The sequence below is a fragment of the Cornus florida genome, unplaced genomic scaffold (assembly GCF_030987335.1).
Source record: "Cornus florida cultivar Cherokee Brave unplaced genomic scaffold, ASM3098733v1 CherokeeBrave_3.0.0_Hap2_Chr01, whole genome shotgun sequence".
Classification (NCBI taxonomy): domain Eukaryota; kingdom Viridiplantae; phylum Streptophyta; class Magnoliopsida; order Cornales; family Cornaceae; genus Cornus; species Cornus florida.
Genome location: NW_026775571.1, coordinates 14003452 through 14024785, shown reverse-complemented (window position 1 = coordinate 14024785; position 21334 = coordinate 14003452).

Here is a 21334-nt window from a genome sequence, read left to right as displayed (position 1 = left end):
AGGCATAAGCCTGAATTTGCTTAATTGCATCCAAAAGCGGAAGATTGATCTTCACTTGCCTAAACATTTCAATGATTTAATTGGTTTTGGTCTTTTGTTTGTCAAGATAAATGGATCCTTACAAGGCATCCGGAAATGGAGCTCTTGGTTCAAAATCTTTTTCAAAATCATTCTTTGAAACATCATCAACATAAGAATTTGTAAGATCATTTTTCAAATCATGCTTTAATTTATCTTTTAAATAATTTTTTAACACTTTCTTAACATGATGGTCATGCACATGCAATGAAGGAGGAATAAAATGTGAAACGGGAAGGGTGTCAACTTTTGGTTGCACCGGTTCACTCTCTTCATTGGACATACCTACTTTGTTGTCCACAATCTTGCTACTCCTCAAGGTTGTTACCGCATTGACATGTTCAATTGTGGGACCTTCCGATGAGGAATGAGTCTCTACAATACATTGTTGCTTTGGTGAGGCATTTAAAGGCATTTTCCCTTTCTCTCTAGCATTTAAAGTACTAGCTATTTGCCCTACTTGGGTTTATAGCTTAGCAATAGATTGAGAATGACAATGAAGCAATTAAGTGTTCGCCTCTAGGGTGCCTAGAGCGGTCAAAACTATCTCTTTAAATGCAAGAATCCTAGAGTTTCCTTGAGAATAAGATGGTTGATTAGGAAAATGAGAATTTGAGAATTGATTACCATGTGATTGAAATGATGATGATCTAAAACCTTGGGAACCTTGGCCTTGCATTGGAGGTGGAACATACTTTCCTTGAAAACCACATTGAGAAGGGTTTGAGCCTTCCCCTTGGCTTTTCCAAGAAAAGTTCGGATGGTTCCTCCAACTAGGATTGTAATGAGTGCCATAGGGATTATTCCCTTGGTTAGCAAAAATGGCATTGGCTTGCTCATGGTTGTCATTTTGCACATGTCCATGGGGACAATTGGAAGTAGAATGCAAGACACTTGAACAAGTCATGCATGATTCATTAGTTGCATGATGATGAACATGATTAGGGGAGGAAGACATTTGATTCGCCGAAGTTTGGTTGATCAAAAATTGATCAAACCTTTGAGATAAGGATTTCATCTCAGTGGCTATATCATTGGAGTTGTCAACTTGATACAAGCCAACATTATTTTTTCCACCTAGATTTCTACAATTTTTTGATGACAAAGATCTATGCATTGAATTTTCACTCATACTTTCATACAATTGCCACACATCATTTTCATGCTTGTCAAGATAAGAACCACCTATAGATGCATTAACCATACCTTTGTGATTATCCGGTAAACTTTCAAAGAAATATTGAACTAATTGCCACTTAGGTATGTCATGATGTGGGAACTTTCTAAGCAAGTCATTGAACCTTTCCCATGCCTTATGAAACATTTCCCCATCCCCTTGAGAAAATTCACGAATGGAAGTTCTCATGGCATTGGTCTTTGATACCGGGTAGTACTTCTTTAAAAACTCTTGTTGTATTTCTGCCCAAGATTATCGAAAAATGCCTAAGATTGTTGAACCAATATTTTGCCTTGTCTTTAAGGGTAAAAGGATAAAGTTTGAGTCTTAAAAATTCTTCTGGCATGTCCGTGTATTTCACGGTGGAACACACTTCAAGAAACTCATCCAAATGCTACTCGAACACCTTAGTTAACTTGAACCATGGGAGGTTGTGGAGCAAAGATTGGTTGAGGCATTCCCAATGGAATTTGGCATTGTTGTTGTGGTATGAATGGTCTAAGAATGCCTAATGGTATTTGGATATTTTCATGATGCACATTAGGGGGGAGGATGCCTTGTTGGTCTATGTAACCAAGGTCCTCCACATGGTCATTGTTTTGCTCTTCCATTGATGAAATGGAGCGATTAGAACTACTTCTTCCCCTAGGATTACGAACTACCGATTCAAGATGAAAATTAAGAGGGACAAGAGTAGGTTTCAATGACCTACGACCATGCATGCACTAGCAAAAAAAATAACATGAAATGAGCAAGTAACAAACACTTCGCCCCCACAACAAATCAATCAACAAATCTTCACATACAATGATCCCATACTCCTATGCAAAGAAAAGTAAAATTGCCTCCACGCAGGCTCACGATTTATCAAAGAATTTAAAAACTTGCTACCACGCGGGCCGACGATTTAACTAGAGATCGAGTTAGAAAGATCTCACAAAGGGTCCTTAAGCACTTCAATTCAATTTCAATTTTTAAGCCTTGTTATGCTTTGCAATTTTTTAGATTTTAGCTTTTATGCTTTTGCTTAGCTTCACTTGGCTTTCTTTGCTTTGATTGTTCCTTTGCTTAATTTCCTTATCCAATGTTCCAAGTCAATCAAGAACAAACATAATAAGTAACCAAAGATAAAATAAAGAAAAGACACGCTCAAAAGAGTACTAATTCCTATTTGTTTCCAAAACACGGCATTGCGTATTAAATCCCCGGCAACAGCGCCAAAAACTTGGTGTGCCACTGCACCAACGCTTAAAAGATGTGCACTATTGAGTGTGAGTGTGCAAAGTGGCCAAGTTTTAAATTTATGAATGCCACTACTACCTCTAACTAAAAATATAGCTAGGGTGAGTAGGGATCGTCCCAAGGGATTGTGGGCGTGACAATGTATAGGGTTAGTAGGTCAAGTGATCAAAAGATGGTTTAATTGACTGATTAAGCTATTATGCAAATTAATTAAAGCAAACAAAACAAATGATTTTAGGGAATAGGAGAAAAGAAATATAGAGGGGAGGACTTAGGGTACTAGAGCTCACCACTAAGCTTAACTTCACTAGACATTAGCAATTGTATATTAATGGGGAAATTGATTTGTAACTTGTGTATGTGTGTACATTAATTGAAACTAGGCATGGATGGCAAATAAGCATAGATTGTCTAGCCAATTCATATGGAAAGCACAACCTATCAAATGAGACCAAAATCCATTCAATGAAACCACAATTTATGCACACACTACTATCGAGAAACATACACCACTTGGATTCATAAGTATAGAACACCAAGGAACAAGAGTAGATTGTCCACCTATCAATGAATCTAAAACAACTATACTACATCTACACTAAAGACATGGAAATTAAACTAAGTAAGCTAAAGGTGTGGCATAATCCATCAAGAATCAAGTGTGAACCATCAAAAAAATTGCAAGAGTGTTCAATTAAGCTCTATGTTTTGACCATCTCTAGATTAACTTCATCCATACACATAGACATGCATAAATTCCACTAAATCTAGATAAAAACACATGAATCATCCATTCTAGCATACATAGACATATGGGTAGAAGTAGATAATCAATTAAAAGCATTAATCCATACACATCAAGTAGAAACCACAAGATATATATATATATAAATCTAAGATCAAAACATTTGTTACAAATAAATCCCCAAAAATACGCAAAGAACTAAGTCTAGAAAGCAAACTTAAGGGCTACTCTAGCCCCAAGTAGATGTCTAGCCACTCATTGAAGTAGTCATCCAACCCTCAAGGGCTATCTTCATGGTAGGCATGATCTCCTTCTTGATGGAAACCCTAGAAGAATGGAAGAACTCCCAAAGGTGTATGAAAAACTCTCTAGTCTCTAGCCTCCTCTCCAAGATAAGAAAAAATACAAGTTTTTGTGAATTCTCAAGCATGATACTAGTTATGATGTAAAAATGGCTCAAAATCCTTCTATAGGTAGGTCAAGTGTCACACCCAATAGTCTGGGCTCGTACACCAAGGTCCTTCTAATGATTGCACATGAGCTAACTTTTAATGAGCTGGAATCTTTTTTTTTTTTTTTCAGACTTGAGGGGGTTCGATCGATCGAACTGTGGTGAGATCGATCGAACTTGGCAGAGAACCATCGAATATTGCAGAGATCGATCATCCTTGGTGGCGCTTTTTTGAATAAAGACAAATCTCTGAGATATTTTGGGATATTTTTGGGAAGAAGACAAAAGTGGTAGGTGGGGTGGTAAGTGTGGATAAGATAGGATAAGATCGAATTATTTCGATCGATCGAAGAAATGGTGGATCGATCGAACTTGTTGGATTCTTTTGGATAAGGACAAAGGCTTGGATCCATCTTGAAATGTCTAGATCGATGAACTCCAGATCGATCGAAGTAATTCTGAGATCGATTGAACATGCTGAATTTCCACACTTTGCTTCATTTTGCTTCCACTTTGCTCATTTCTTCCATTCAACTTGAGATTGCTTCATTTATGCTCCTATTTGGCTGAATTGACTTATTTTTGGGATAAGTACCTAAAAAGGGCAATAACACAAAATTAGTTTAAAACGAAAAAATAAGATAGATAAAGGTCCTAGAATGCTCAAGTTTAAGGGGTTTAAATGAGCACTTTTCAGCGCTCATTAATATTCTGAATAAGCTAGAACAAAGTTTAGTTCTTTGTTTTATTTCAAATTCTCAGTCCAAATTGTAATTTTTAAATTCTAGTTTTAGTTTCTCCAAAGAGGTTAGCTCAGAAAAAGGTTGTATTCAGAGAACAAAGTTGTAAGTTTCAAGTTTTAATCCAAAGTTCTTCAAAGTTTGTTATTTATATTCTGTCTTGCATATTTTTGTATTTTATTGATTATCTTTCTGTTTTTAATATTCTATTTTTATAAGTTTATTATCAAGCTTTTATCCTGGTTTTTTATGGTATCAGAGCCACTTGATGATGAATGAGCAAGTCTAGGTTTTCTAATTTTCTGCTTCTGGACCTGGATCCCGTTTAGGCTAGGTGTGCCACTTAGGCTTGGTCAGATGAAAGGACAATTAGGATTCTTAATGAGTTTATTCAACAGAAACATGTCTTCGAGATCATCAGCTCCTTTAGGAGGTAAAATGATAGTAAACCAAGAAGAACAGCATATTGATAGTGGTCAAAATGATCAATGGGATTCTTAGAATATATCCAAGGTTCCAATTAGGGACATTTACAAATCATCTACATTCACATTCCAAACAGGATACTCCATCAAAACCGTTGAACAAACCATTTCTCTCAAAAACCTTTTTGAAGTCATCCAGCTATTACAAAAAAGAGCAATAGTCGAACACCAAAAGAAGTATAAATTCTTACACATAGGACTTGTCCAAGTTGTAATCAAACCTTTCATATTTAGAGGACTCAACACTACTATTATGGTTAGTCTCAGAGACTGTAGGCATAATAATTTCACAACTTCCTTATTAGGAGTTTGTCAAACTAGTCTTTTTTATGGTCCCCAGTACTTCAATTCTTCAATTGCTTTCCAAACTACTCAGTTGCTCTTGATGATCCAACTATATCCTTCATACCCTAACACTAAATGTCTCAAGCAGTGGTTATGATATGATGGAAGGAGCTATACCCTTCAATGTAGTTTATAGAGTTCATTACAATGTCATGACTACTCAGGTCACACCCCAAGCTCTTTGTGAGTCCCCCAAAGGAAAAACCCTCCTACTCCATACCAGTGATGAAAATTCTCATACCTACATCCGAAGAACAATAACATGGAGTGAAGTCAACTTCCCAGAAGAATGTACTCTCGAGCATGCAGTTCCTCCTTCAAAAATTGAGAATAAAAGGTTGGAACAAATCTCTCAATTTTCTGATGGAATGGTAAAAGTTAGATTTAATTTTACATGCTCAATAGACTTTCTATCAGAGAACTAGAACTACCTAGATCATCTTATTCTCAAGCCTCTTTTTCTCAAACAAACTATTCAAAAGTCCCTTCTAGAAAATCATTTCCAGGACCACTTACAAGAAATCCAAACCTCATTGGAGTAAAAAACAAAGAAGTTGCCAAGCTAGTTTATCAGGACGATGAAAGCGAACAGACTGAAGAAGAAGACATCCCTCCTATTCAACGTATTTCTATACCTAATAAAACGCCTATATATATAAACAATATTAACAATATATATATATATATATATATATATATATATATATATAATTTTTGAAACAAATAATAGGAAAATAAATATAATAAATTCCAGAAAAATATATAAAAATATCAGAAAATTTTAAAAAAATACCAGTAATTCCAAAAACCCTAATTAACTCTCTTGGGTCATAGATTGACCTATAAATTGATTTTAAAATATATATATACAAATTCTATATACAATTCAAATCCAATAATCCAATAATCCAAAACTAAAAATATATAATAATTCATACTTTTAAATAATCCGATCTAAACATGATTTAATCAAATAAATTTAACCTAAAGCTTTTTATATTCAAGGTGAAATCCTTATGAGTTCTAAAAGGAAAGTTAGTGAAGAACTCGCCTAAAGGTTTCGAAACGAAACCGACGCTTCAATCTTTCATTGTCTCTTTTAATTCCGGCATCATCTTTATTTGATCCGGCCTCTTCTTTGTCGGTCTCCTCTTCTTCTCTCTCTCTTTGTCTCACTTATTTTTCTAACGTGAAAAACCTTTTTAATAAATTAATCATATGTGTATATATAACCACCATATAAAAGAAAAAATATTTATCTTAAAATAATATATATATATATATATATATTAATCATTAGTTAATTAAATCATATATACCTATCATTCCATAATACTTATTAATTAATTATATTTATATATAATTATATATATATTTATAATTATACAAAAATGATCATTTAAATAATCACATAACCATAAGCCTTTATTAATTAACTCAACAAGGCTTCATTCAAGCCCAATACCACATTGTTTGGTCCAATTGTCCTTAAGCCCAACCAAATTAATTTAAATAAATAAAATAATTAAATAAACACTTAAATTAAAATAACTAATTACATGAATCACATAAACAAATAAGAATTTATAACTAAGTCACACCATACCAATAAAATCAATACGCTAACAATTCTATCAATAATTAAGCACATCATTTATAAATAATCAATCATCATACATAATCATGGAATATAACTTAATTAAAATAAGACAATTAATCTAGCAATAACTAAATAAAACAAATCATTTAAGAATAAAATAAACGCAATTAATTCCAATTAAATTAAACAAATTATTTTTAAATAAAATAAAAATAATTAATCCCTATAAATAATTCCTTTAAAATATAGGGGTATTACAATTTATGTTTAGCAAATCGCACATTGAAAATTTGACATTTTAAATGCCATTGTAGACATGAAACCCTAGGACATGGTTTGTGTGGTTTCAACTCTACTTGCGCATGGAATGTGATTTTATGCATTATTTATTTGAGTATAAGTTTTGTGCTTATTGTTGATTTTGGAAAGCTATGGGGACATTGTTAAATTGACAGCTATAGTTTGGCTTTAGTGCGGGAGGTACAAGTTCTCCCCCATATAGTGCGTACTAGGTTGTTTCTTGCAAGCTAGTAATCCGAAATCACTAAACGTCTTGGTTAAATTTCGAGGTTCCATGTCCGAGCATTCCAGTACTTGATTTCGCATTCAATTTCAAGTTGTTAACCATTGATTACTTACAACTTGTGATTTGGTGCTTGAGGTTTCAATATTGTATAGTATATGAATGCACTTTTTCCTACGAGTAACTTGTTTACTCATCCTAGTTGTTTGGTGTAATAGCCCTAATTTTAAAAGAATAGTCTTGGTGTAATGACCAAGTCATTTTTCTCCTTTTCCTTTTACTCAAATTTTACGGATAAATTTTTTCCGTTTAGTTTTCTTTTCCAAATTCTGTTTCTTGTCACTTAGTGTTGTCTCAAGTGCTTGGAATTGGTTTCTGAGACTCATTCGCTTGGATTGACAACTTCCTTTAAGGACCGAGTCATTTCCACATTTGCATTTTTTCGACACTATTCACTTTTCATCCTTTTCTCTATTTTGTCTTTTCCTTGTTTGTCACTTTTTGGCATAACCTCACTTTTCTTGCTCGGAGTTGGTTTTTGATTTCACGTACCTTTATCCTAAGTGGTTTCCACGAACTACATATCTTTACTTTTGTAGAAAAGTACTCTGATTGCTCCCGATGTCCGTAGGGGCATGGATGCATAGTTTTTTAGAAATATTTTCTTTTCTTGGGGTATTTTTCATAAATATCTTTTTAAGAAAATATTTTTGGAAGATATTTTCATTCTGGGTCATTAGTGCAGTTAACCCTTTTTGTAAGGGCCATTGTGCAATTAACGAAAGTTATTACAAAAATACCTATTGGAATGTTGTGAAATGATTATTTTAGGTTGTATAGACCTCATTTGACTTACTTAGAGTCAAATCTCCCTTCTTATTTGTAAATTAACCATTTTGCCCTTGGTTAATGGAATTTGCCCATTTTGACCTTTGTTTCCGCTTTCATCCTCTTTGAGTTTCATGACTTCATGGAAAGTCACTTGGGTGTCTTAGGGATGATTGATGTCCCTATAGACCTTGTTCTTGGTTTCGTTTCCGCATTTCGGACCTGTTACCAGGTCAACTTTCGGTTCATCACAGGACACACTGGGTTGAAAAATCCAGGGTCATTACAAGTGGTATCAGAGCGTCCGGGTTCGAATACCTTGGACGACAGGTTTTGGGTGCATATCATGCTCATATTTTTTTTGCTTTGATATATCATTTGTATCTTGATAACATATCTTGTATGATAACATGTTCACATGCTTAGGTGTTTTGAGACATCTATTATTTGTTAAGCATGCTTTATGTATATATATGCTTCCTGATAACATGGTCTGGGTTGCTATCATGTTCTGGTGTGATATCATGTCTGCATGCGTATGTTAGCATGACCGTATGCGACGTATGTCCGCACACGTTACGCTTTTCATTCACGAGTATTGTCGTACCATGGACTTATGTGCTTCTTGATAACATGTTTTGATTTGATAACATGTTTGTTTGCTTATGTGGCAACTTGTTTAGAAGCTTATCTTGACTGTCTTAGCATATGATACATGCTTATTTTGTTATTTTAGCATCTGGTATGTGCTTGTCTGCCTGAGTATATTTTATACGCTTGTTTGTCTTGACATGATTATATATAGTATATCATCTTGTTTTACGTTCTTCTCCTGCATACACTGACATGCTTTATGTGATCTTACTACTTGTGTGAGTAGATAGTCCATTGGTATGTTACATACTAGTTGTTTACTTTTATATCTGGTTTTGACATTGTCTCTTTAGGTCTATCGTATCCCTTGGATGCATTCTTGTTTTACGAGTTTCTTTCTTAGATAGGAGAAATTCATTCCGTAAAGACCCATGTCGGGAACCTTCTTGTTTATTTTCTTGGTTGGGTGTTTTGAGACCTTAGTCTGACGATTGATGCGAGTAAGGCTCATGTGAGTGTAAAATCGCAGTCCTTGACTGAAGGAGTGAGACGCGGGCCAGGGAGGCCCAGTTTCATTTCCTTTTCCTTCGTGGCTTCACAACGTGGTCGGGGAGTGTCATGGGTGTTTTTCAATGTAGGAGCTACTGGCTCTAGTTGCACTGAGGATTGAAGGCCTTAAGCGTGATGGTGCCTATGACATTATTATTAGAGTTTTGGAATTAGCTACCCCAACCCTCGCAGATGCCTAGTTTCCGTAATGCTTTTGGTAATGATCATTTTTGACATTGATGTCATTGTGTCCAAAAGTTTCCTTCTGGGTTTACCTATTGGGGCATGTTATGAACTAGTGCCTTATGTTGTCATGCTATCTTACTGACGAGTAAGTGTGGGCAGGTTTTAGTCACTGTTCGTACTGCCTTGTCACTCTCTTCTTTTATCGTGTTTCAATATTTCGCGGTATTGGGATTCTCTTGGTAGTCGACATTGAGTTGACAGGCCGATTCATATGAGGTGTTGTCTCGGTTCTTGGTTTTGCATTCCTTTAGTTGATCTTGAGACAGAGTTGTCCTTCAGTGCTTTATGAGCTATCCTTTGGTTTGACCTTTTGTTCCGTCCTTGCTCTGTTCTTTTCCGGTATGTTCCTAATTTCGGGGACAAAATTCCTTTAAGGAAGGTAGGTTGTAATGACCCGGTCATTTTTCTCACTTTCCTTTTTTCTCAAAATTTTACGGATAAATTTTTTCCGTTTAGTTTTCTTTTCCAAGTTCTGTTTCTTGTCACTTAGTGTCATCTCGAGTGCTTGGAATTAGTTTTTGAGACTCTTTCGTTTGGATTGACAACATCCTTTAAGGACCGAGTCATTTCCATATTTACATTTTTTCCATACTATTCACTTTTCGTCCTTTTCCCTATTTTGTCTTTTCCCCATTTGGTACTTTTTGGCACAACCTCACTTTTCTTGCTCGGAGTTGGTTTCCGATTTCACGTACCTTCATCCTAAGTGGTTTCCATGAAATACGTATCTTTACTTTTGTAGAAAAATACTCTCGTTGCTCCCGGTGTTGATAGGGGCATGGATGCATAGTTATTCAGAAACATTTTCTCTTCTTGGGGTGTTTTTCATAAATATCTTTTGAAGATATTTTATTTCAAGGGTTTTTAAGAAAATATTTTTGGAAGATATTTTTATTTTGGGTTATTAGTGTAGTTAACCCTTTTTGTAGGGGCCATTGTGCAATTAACAAAAGTTATTACAAAAATACCTTATTTTGAGCCTAGATCCTCATACGGGATTCATTTTCACTTTTCGTCAACTTGTGAACTCTTAGAATCTCCTTCTGGTCGTTTTTCCCCAGTTTCAGGGTTTCTAACTCTGTTATCGCTGAACTTGTTTGGGTATATCTCTTTGTTCGGGACTCAATTTTCAACGTCGTTTCTTCCTGTATTCATATTTTATTATTTCAGTTCTTTTTTGTTCATGGAGTTTTGCCGTTTGAGCGCGTTTACTCAAATTCCATTTTTCCGGACTCGGCGGGGCCCTCGCGGGGCACTTTTAGGGTTTTACTATAAATAGAATGTCTTAAAGTGAAAAATCACTTTTCCATCATCTTCTTCCCTCTTTGGCAGCAGCCAACGTAGCCCCTTGGGCTGCCACCTTTTCTTCTTCTCCTCCACTTGATTTCCTTTGTAAAATGTCTTCCGCTTTAACGTTTATCGTAGGCCTCGTCGTGCTCTACCTTTCCCCCTTATTAGAATCCATTTCCAACCACTTTTGAGTTCGCGTTTCAAGTTCGGCTTTGGATTTTCATGGTACCTCAAAGGTTAAAAATGTTCCTCTCGTTGTCCCCGACATAACCTAGGAGTATCGTCGGATTCAGAGCACTTTTCTTTCGGTGGGGATTTGAGATTTCATCTCAAATGGAGGTAGAGGTGTTATAGTTTATATTTTCGATGTATGCATGCTATTGATGCTTATACAACTCATTTACATGTCTATGTATTAATTTAGAAACTTTATTTATTTATTTTTCTTCTGTGAGATTTGATTTTCCTGGTTGGTTATACCTTTGTTTAAACATGTGGCATGATATTATATTACACCTTGATATGGTCATTGACATATATTAAATTGAGAGCATTTGGACAAATATTGAAGTTTTTATTTAATTTTTTTTTCTTGAAGGAAAATTTAATTCATGTGGCCTTATCTAGCTTGAAATCAATATGTGATATCATATTATATTAGGCCATCACATATTCTTCAACATATGTGAATTTGAGAGTAATCGGAGGTACTTTAAAATCTAGAGATAATTAATTAATTTGATTAATTAATTTATTTCAAGTGTACTATTCACTCTATTGGATTCCGACTTGATATTATTGATGTGTGATATCATATTATATTGGGCCATAGCATATTCTTCAACATATGTGAATTTGAGAGTAATCGGAGGTGTTTTAAAATCTAGAGATAATTAATTAATTTGATTAATTAATTTATTCCAAGTGTACTATTCACTCTATTGGATTCCGACTTGATATTATTGATGTGCATGCCATATACTTTCACATATATTAAATTGGGAATATTTGATTAGGTTTTGAAACCCTTCATTTATTATTTTTCTTGTATGAAGGTTTAATTATTATGGTTGTAGCTTGCATGAAAATCACTTGTATTAGGCTATTAAATCAAGTCTTGACGTGTCATATAACATACTTTGATTTGAAAGCATTTGGATGAGTTTTAAAATCTACAGATTTTAATTAAAAGAATTAATTAAAACCTATTCAATGGTTCCATGAGCTTAATTAAGTTTCTAACTTGATATTCATGATTTCCTTGACAAGTTCCTTCACGTGTATCAAATTGAGATTAATCGGATAAGTTTTGAAACTTATATTTAATTATTTTATTTGTATGGAACTTAATTCACATGGTTGTAACTTTTATTTCCTGGGGCTTTTAGCTTTTTATCATGTATCTAGACTTCTTCTAACTTGACTTCATTAGTGTGTTTAATGAACTAGCACAATTATCTTGGAATGATTTAATTATCAATGAGTTGCTTAGTAAATAATTAAATCATTAATCTTATACTTGTGGCATATTTACATCAATGGATTCCTTGTGGTTTAAATCCTAGTTTGTAGTCTATGCAGATGCATACCATAATTTCTTGACGGTTCACATGCCATCATAGTTGAGAATTTAGGACATGACTTGTGTGTTTCCAAAATCTTGGTTGTGCATGAAATGTGGTTAATGCATTACTTGTATCTTGATACTATCTTGATTTGCACAACTTGTTGATTTTGGAACTTGGGATATCAATCAAGAATTGAAATGGCTAGGACTTAGTTCTAGTATGGGAGATAGAGAACTCTATACTATAGTGCGCACTAGGGGAAGTTACACATGGGTTAGTAACCCTAAAGTGATCCCACATTGGTTGATTTCACTCTTTAAATTTCAATTTGTTATTCCTTGAAGATTTAAAACTTATCGTGTTATGTGAAATGCTCCAATCTTGTTAATTGCATAGATAATATGTCTTATCCATGATTTCATGTATTATTCTTGTCGTGTTAATTGGAATGTTTCAATCATGTTAATTGCATTGATAATGTGATCCTTGTATTCAAGTACCCTTCTTGTCGTGTTGTATAGACTATTCCTAACCTTGTTTAATTTCATTGATAATGCAATTCATGCTAAATTATAACTTGTCGTGTTCTTTGGATTATCCCAACCTTGTTCAATTTTATAGACATTGTGATTCATGTTGCTTCATGTTGATATGACTTAGAAATGATCCTATATAAGCATCTTGACTTAGATACTAGGTGGCATGAACCGTTTCAGTAGTTATCACATTCTAGGTTAAAAGTTGATAACTTTGGATACCTATGTCTTGTTGCGTTACGCAAAGTGCTCCTATGTCGTTTAAATTGCATGAATGAGGTGGTTTATGCTATAAATACTCTAAGGTAGCTTAGGATGCTCCCTGATCTCACTTTGACATAGACGTTAGGTAGCATGAGCCCCTTTAACGTGTTTCACCTTAAGGTGATAAATTTGTAAAATTCTAGGTCTATATATGCTCATCTCCTACGAGTAGCTTTATGTTACTCACCCCAAAGTTACCGGGGTCATTTTTGAGGTACGAAGACTTGGTTGGTGGTGCTCATCATTCCTTGGATGACTTGTAATTTTTAAGTTTCCATTTCATGCAAATGTTAGCATGAAATGTCATTTTGTAACCTTATGTCAAAACTTGTATATTTGATTTTAAATATGTAATGTGTGCCAAAGCACACGTTTTGACTTCCATTTTACATGTATGGCATAAGGCCAAGGGCCAAGCATGTTTATATTTGTACTTGTACTCCTTGGGTGCTATATTTTGTTTAAAAATGTATTTTTATCAACTTTGGAGGTTTAGCATATAAAATCTTGTAAATGAAATGTAATGAGGCCATAGGCCATTGTAACACACTTTAATATGTAAAGTACATTTGTTGGCATGCTTGTATAGCTTAAAATCTTATTTTTTGACCACATTCGTGTTGGGGTTTGAGGCTTGGGTGAAGCCTCGACATTTCTTGTTCATAACAGGTCCTTCGCCATCATTTTGAGTCATTTCGGCCTACCGAAAGGTCATTTCGGTCAACCGATGGCCCTTGGAATTCATTTGAACATTAAAATCTCCCTTTCCAGTAGCCATTTTCACTGTTCAAGTTCATTTCGGTCGACCGATGCTTTATTTCGGCCTACCAAAGTGACCTTCCTTCAAAAATCAGTTTTTGGGCTATTTTGGGTTCATTTTAGTTGACCGATGGCTCATTTCTGTCGATCTGAACAGTTCACACTCACCTGCCTCTTCAGTCTTGTTTCAGCACTGTTGTCCCAACTTCAAACGGCCATAACTCCTTCATTTCTAATCCAAATGGGGTGATTCTTAAGCCTAATTCAAGAATTTTGAGTCAACTTTTCAATGGTAGCTATGCCATTCTCAGATTCAAATCTTAGTGGGATTTATTCATATTTTAGTGAGACAGTGTCAGATTTCGCTTGAACCGGGAATGGGAGTTTTGTGGGATTCTTGCCTAAAGTTCTTAGAACCACTTGGAGTGTTGTGAAATGATTATTTTAGGTTGTATAGAACTCATTTGACTTTCTTAGGGTCAGATCTCCCTTCTCATTTGTAAATTGACCATTTTACCCCTCGTTAATAGAATTTGCTCGTTTTGACCTTTGTTTTCGCTTTCGTCCTCTTTGAGTTTCCTGACTTCATGGAAAGTCACTTGGGTGTCTTGGGGATGATTGATAACCCTATAGACCTTGTTCCTAGTTTTGTTTCCGCATTTTGGACCCGTTACCGGGTCAACTTTTGGTTCATCTCAGGACACACTGGGTTAAAAAATCCAGGGTCGTTACAAGTGGTATTAGAGCGTCCGGGTTCGAATACCTTGGACGACGGGTTTTGGGTGCATATCATGCTCACGTTGTTTTGCTTTGATATGTCATTTGTATCTTGATAACATGTCTTGTTTGATAACATGTCTTATATGATAACATGTTCACATACTCAGGTATTTTGAGACATTTATTATTTGTTAAGCATGCTTTATGTGTATATATGCTTCCTGATAACATGGTCTGGGTTGCTATCATGTTTTGGTATGATATCATGTCTGCGTGCTTATATTAGCATGACCGTATGTGACGTATGTTGGCATACCTTACACTTTTCATTCACGAGTATTGTCGTACCATGTACTCACGTGCTTCTTGATAGCATGTTTTAATTTGATAACATGTTTGTTTGCTTATGTGACAACTTGTTTAGAAGCTTATCTTGACTGTTATAGCATATGATATATGCTCGTTTACCTTAGCACATGGTACCTGCTTATTATTTTAGCATGTGGTATATGTTTGTCTGCCTGAGTATATTGTATACGCTTATTTGTCTTGACATGATTATATACAGCATATCGTCTTATTTTACGTTCTTCTCCTGCATACACTGACATGATTATATACAGCATATCGTCTTGTTTCAACGTTTTGCTGTCTTGGGATTCTCTCGGTAGTCGACGTTGAGTTGACAGGCCGATTCGTATGAGGTGTTGCCTTGGTTCGTGGTTTCGCGTTCCTTCAGTTGATCTTGAGACATCTGGAGTTGTCCTTCAGTGCTTTATGAGCTATCCTTTGGTTTGACCTTTTGTTCAATCCTTGCTCTGTTCTTTTACGATATGTTCCTAATTTCGGGGATGAAATTCCTATAAGGTGGGTAGGTTGTAATGACCCAGTCATTTTCCTCACTTTCCTTTTTCAAATTTTACGGATAAATTTTTTCCGATTAATTTTTTTTTTTTTCGAGTTCTGTTTCTTGTCACTTAGTGTCATCTCAAGTGCTTGGAATTGGTTTTCAAGACTCTTTCGTTTGGATTGATAACTTTTTTTAAGGACCGAGTCATTTCCATATTTGTATTTTTCTCGACACTATTCACTTTTCGTCCTTTTTCATATTTTGTCTTTTCCCCGTTTGTCACTTTTTGGTACAACCTCACTTTCCTTGCTCAGAGTTGGTTTCCAACTTCACGTACCTTCATCCTAAGTGGTTTCCACGAAATACGTATCTTTACTTTTGTAGAAAAGTACTCTGGTTGCTCCCGGTGTTCATAGGGGCATGGATGCATAGTTCTTCAGAAACATTTTCTTTTCTTGGGGTGTTTTTCATAAATATCATTTGAAGATATTTTATTTTAGGAGTTTTTAAGAGAATATTTTTGAAAGATATTTTCATTCTGGGTCATTAGTGTAGTTAACCATTTTTGTAGGGGCCATTGTGCAATTAACGAAAATTATTACAAAAATACCTCATTTTGAGCCTGGATCCTCATACGGGATTCATTTTCACTTTTCGTCGACTCGTGAACTCTTAGAATTTCCTTATAGTCATTTTTTCCCAATTTCAGGGTTTCTGACCCCGGTTACGGCCGAACTTGTTTAGGGCATATCTCTCTGCTTGGGACTAGGTTTTTGACTCTGTTTCCTCCTTTGTTTATATTTTATCATTTTGATTCTTTTTTGTTCACGGAGTTTTGCTGTTTGAGTGCATTTGCTCAAATTCCACTTTTCAGAACTCGGCGGGGCCTGTTAAGGGCACTTTTAGGGTTTTACTATAAATTGAATGTCTTAAACTGAAAAATCACTTTTTCCATCATCTTCCTCCCTCTTTGGCCGGTAGCCATGGCAACCCATTGGGATGCCACCTTTTCTTCTTCTCCTCCACTTGATTTCCTTTGTAAAAAGTCTTTCGCCTTAACGTTTATCGTAGGTCTAGTCGTGCTCTACCTTTCCCCCTTATTAGAATCCATTTCCGACCACTTTTGAGTTCAGGTTTCAAGTTTGGCTTTGGATTTTTATGGTACCTCAAAGGTTAAAGATGTTCCTCTCGTTGTCCCCGACATAACCTAAGAGTATCGTCGGATTCAGAGCACTTTTCTTTCGGTGGGGATTTGAAATTTCATCTCAAATGGAGGTATGGGGTGTTATAGTTTATATTCTTTATGTATTGCATACTATTGTTACTTATACAACTCATTTACATGTTTATGTATTAAATCTAGAAACTTTATTTATTTATTTATTTTTCTTGTGTGAGATTTGATTTTCCCGGTTAGTTATAGCTTGGTTTAAACATGTGGCATGATATTATATTACATTTTGATATGGTCATTGACATATATTAAATTGAGAGCATTTGGACAAGTATTGAAGGTTTTATTTAATTTTTTTTCTTGAATGAAAATTTAATTCATGTGGCCTTATCTAACTTGAAATCAATATGTGATATCATATTATATTAGGCCCTAGCATACTCTTCAACATATGTGAATTTGAGAGTAATCAGAAGTGTTTTAAAATCTAGAGATAATTAATTTATTTGATTAATTAATTTATTCTAAGTGTACCATTCACTCCATTGAATTTCCGATTTGATATTATTGATGTGCATTCCATATACTTTCACATATATTAAATCGGAAATATTTGATTAGGTTTTCAAACCTTTCATTTATTATTTTTTTTGTATGAAGGTTTAATTATTATGGTTGTAGCTTACATGGAAATCACTTATATTAGGCTATTAAATCAAGTATTGGCATGTTATATAACATACTTTAATTTGAGAGCATTTGGATGAGTTTAAAAATCTAAAGATTTTAATTAAAAGAATTAATTAAAACTTATTCAATGGTTCCATGAGCTTGATTAAGTTTCTAACTTGGTATTCATGATTTCCTTGACAAGTTCCTTCACGTGTATCAAATTAAAAATAATCGGATAAGTTTTGAAACTTATTTTTTAATTATTTTCTTTCTATGGAACTTAATTCACATAGTTGTAACTTGTATTTCCTAGGGCTTTTAGCTTTTTATCATGTATCTAGACTTCTTCTAACTTGACTTCATTAGTGTGTTTAATGAGCTAGCACAATTGTCTTGGAATGATTTAATTATCCATGTGTTGCTTAGTAAATAATTAAATCATTATCTTATACTTGTGGTATATTTACATCAATGGATTCCTTATGGTTTAAATCCTAGTTTGTAGTCTATGTAGATGTATACCATGATCTCTTGACAGTTCACATGCCATCATAGTTGAGAATTTAGGACATGACTTGTGTGTTTCCAAAATCTTGGTTGTGCATGAAACGTGGTTAATGCATTACTTGTATCTTGATTTGCACAGCTTGTTGATTTTGGAACTTAGAATATCAATCAAGAATAGACATGGCTAGGACTTGGTTCTAGTACGGGAGATAGAAAGCCCGCTATACTATAGTGCGAACTAGGGGAAGGTACCCATGGGTTAGTAGCCCTAAAGTGATCCCAATAGTACGGTTTTAATCCGGGCAATATCCGAGTATCCACATTGATTGATTCACTTTTTAAATTTTAAGTTGTTATTCCTTGAAGATTTAAAACTTGTCGTGTTATGTGAAATGCTCCAATCTTGTTAATTGCATAGATAATATACCTTATCCTTGATTTTATGTATTATTTTTGTCGAGTTAATTAGAATGTTCCAATCATGTTAATTGCATTGATAATGTGATCCTTGTATTCAAGTACCCTTCTTGTCGTGTTGTATGGATTATTCAAAACCTTGTTCAATTTCATTGATAATGCGATTAATGCTAAATTATAACTTGTCGTGTTCTTTGAATTATCCCAACCTTGTTCAATTTCATAGACATCATGATTCATGTTGCTTCATGTTGATATGACTTAGGAAAGATCCTATATAAGCATCTTAACTTAGATACTAGGTGGCATGAACCGTTTCAGTAGTTATTGCATTCTAGGTTAAAAGTTGATAACTTTGGAAACCTATGTCTTGTTGCGTTACATAATGTGCTCCTATGTCGTTTAAATTGCATGAATGAGGTGGTTTATGCTATAAATACTCTTTGGTAGCTTAGGATGTTTCCTGAATCTCACTTTGACATAAACGTTAGATGGCATGAGCCCCTTTAACATGTTTCACCTTAAGGTAATAAATTTGTAAAATGTTTGGTCTATGCATGCTCATCTCCTACGAGTAGCTTTATGTTACTCACTCCAAAGTTATGAAGACTTGGTTCGTGGTGCTCATCATTCCTTGGATGACTTGTAGCTTTTAAGTTTCCATTTCATGCGAATGTTAGCATGAAATGTCATTTTGTAGCCTTATGTCAAAACTTGTGTATTTGATTTTAAATATGTAATGTGTGCCTAAACACACCTTTTGACTTCCATTTTATGTGTATGACATAAGGCCAAGGGTCAAGCATGTTTATATTTGCACTTGTATTCCTTGGGTGCCATATTTTGTTTAAAAATGTATTTTTATCAACTTTGGAGGTTTGGCATGTAAAATCTTGTAAATGAAATGTAATGAGGCCATAGGCCATTGTAACACACTTCAATATGTAAAGTACATTTGTTGGCATGCTTGTATAGCTTAAAATCTTTTTTTTTGGACCATATTCATGTTGGGGTTTGAGGCCTGGGTGAAGCCTCAACATTTCTTGTTCATAACAGGTCCTTCGGCATCATTTTGAGTCATTTTGGCCGACTGAAAGGTCATTTCCATCGACCGATGGCCCCTGGAATTCATTTGAACATTAAAATCTCACAGTAGTCATTTTCACTGTTCAGGTTTATTTCGGTCAACCAATACTTTATTTCAACCTACCGAAGTGACCTTCCCTCAAAAATTAGTTTTTGGGCCATTTTGGGTTCATTTCGGTCGACCGATGGCTCATTTCGGTCGGCCTAAATTGTTCACACTCAGCTGCGTCTTTAGTCTTGCTTCAGGACTGTTATTCCAACTTCAAACGGTCATAACTCCTTAATTTCTAATCTAAATGGGGTGATTCTTGAGCCTAAATTCAAGAATTTTGAGTCAGATTTCCAATGGCAGCTATGCCATTCTAAGATTCAAATTAGAGTGGGAGTTATTCATATTTTAGTGAGACAGTGTCAGATTTCGCTTGAACCGAGAATGAGAGTTTTGTGGGATTCTTGTCTAAAGTTCTTAGAACCTCTTGGAATGTTGAGAAATGATTATTTTAGATTATAGACCTCATTTGGCTTGCTTGGAGTCAAATCTCTCTTCTCATTTGTAAATTGACCATTTTGCCCTTGGTTAATGGGATTTGCCCGTTTTGACCTTTGCTTCCGCTTTCGTCCTCTTTGAGTTTCATGACTTCATGGAAAGTCACTTGGGTGTCTTAGGGATGATTGATGTCCCTATAGACCTTGTTTTTGGTTTCATTTTTGCATTTCGGATCCGTTACCAGGTTAACTTTCGGTTCTTCACATGACACACTAGGTTGAAAAATCTAGGGTCGTTACACTCGGTATTTATTTATTTGTTTTAATTACTTTTTTAATTGTTTAATTGATTATTTGACTAATTGTTTATGTGTTTAATTGAATTAAGTGTTCCTTGATTAATTGACTTTTTGTCTAGGGGTTATTTGTATTTTTTGTTTATTTGATGGTGTGCTTAAATGATGTGTTTGATTAATTGTAATTAATTGTAGATTAAATGATTAAATATTTTGTTTTGTTTTATTTTATTTTATTTTATGGTCATGGTTAGTTGTAATGGGCCAACCAATTAGGTCCCATGGACTACTTGGATAGGAGCTTTGATGGGTATGGATAATTACCCATGGATAGTTGTATATGTGTATTTAGAGATATATAAGTATATACATATAAAAGGGAAAGTAATTTACTAATTACTTTTATGGTAACTTGAGTATTATTATTTAATCTGTTGTATGTATTTTATATTTATATAATAAGGATATACATAGATTTTATACGTATCATGTTTTTAGTAACCTTTTAATATTATGATAACTTAAGTATTATTAAATAATCTTGTTGCCCAAGAATGGACTTTAGAGGGGGGGTGAATAGAGTCCTTGTCCAACTAAAGCAAGTTTAAAGATTTGAAAAAGTATTCTTAGAATAACTACTTAAGCTGATATGCAATAGTGAGATAATAGAATCAAGTCAGATAAATTAGCATATAAATGTAAGCAGTAATGTAAAGGGGAGAGATAGAGATATTGCAAACATAGACACAACGATTTTAGTGAGGTTCAGAAGCTCCTACTCCTCAGCTTAAGACCCCTCTTAAGACTTCCCAATCCAATATGGATCCTCCTTACGGGGGAGAGCAAACCTTGAAAGAAACAGTTTTTTCCTGCTGAGAGACTCTCTCTCAAAGTCTTAGGGGCCAAACCAGCCCTTATAGTAATTGGACTAAGAGAATTTCTTCTCCTAATCTTACAATGAAATGAATAAGTGTGTTACAATAATCTTTCTCTCACAGTTTACAATTCACTCTTTCTAGAGAATCCAATGATACAAATGAAGCTCACTCTCTCTAAATGAAGTATGTGTGAAAGAAGAATCTGAAGTTTAGCTTTGAGGATTAAAG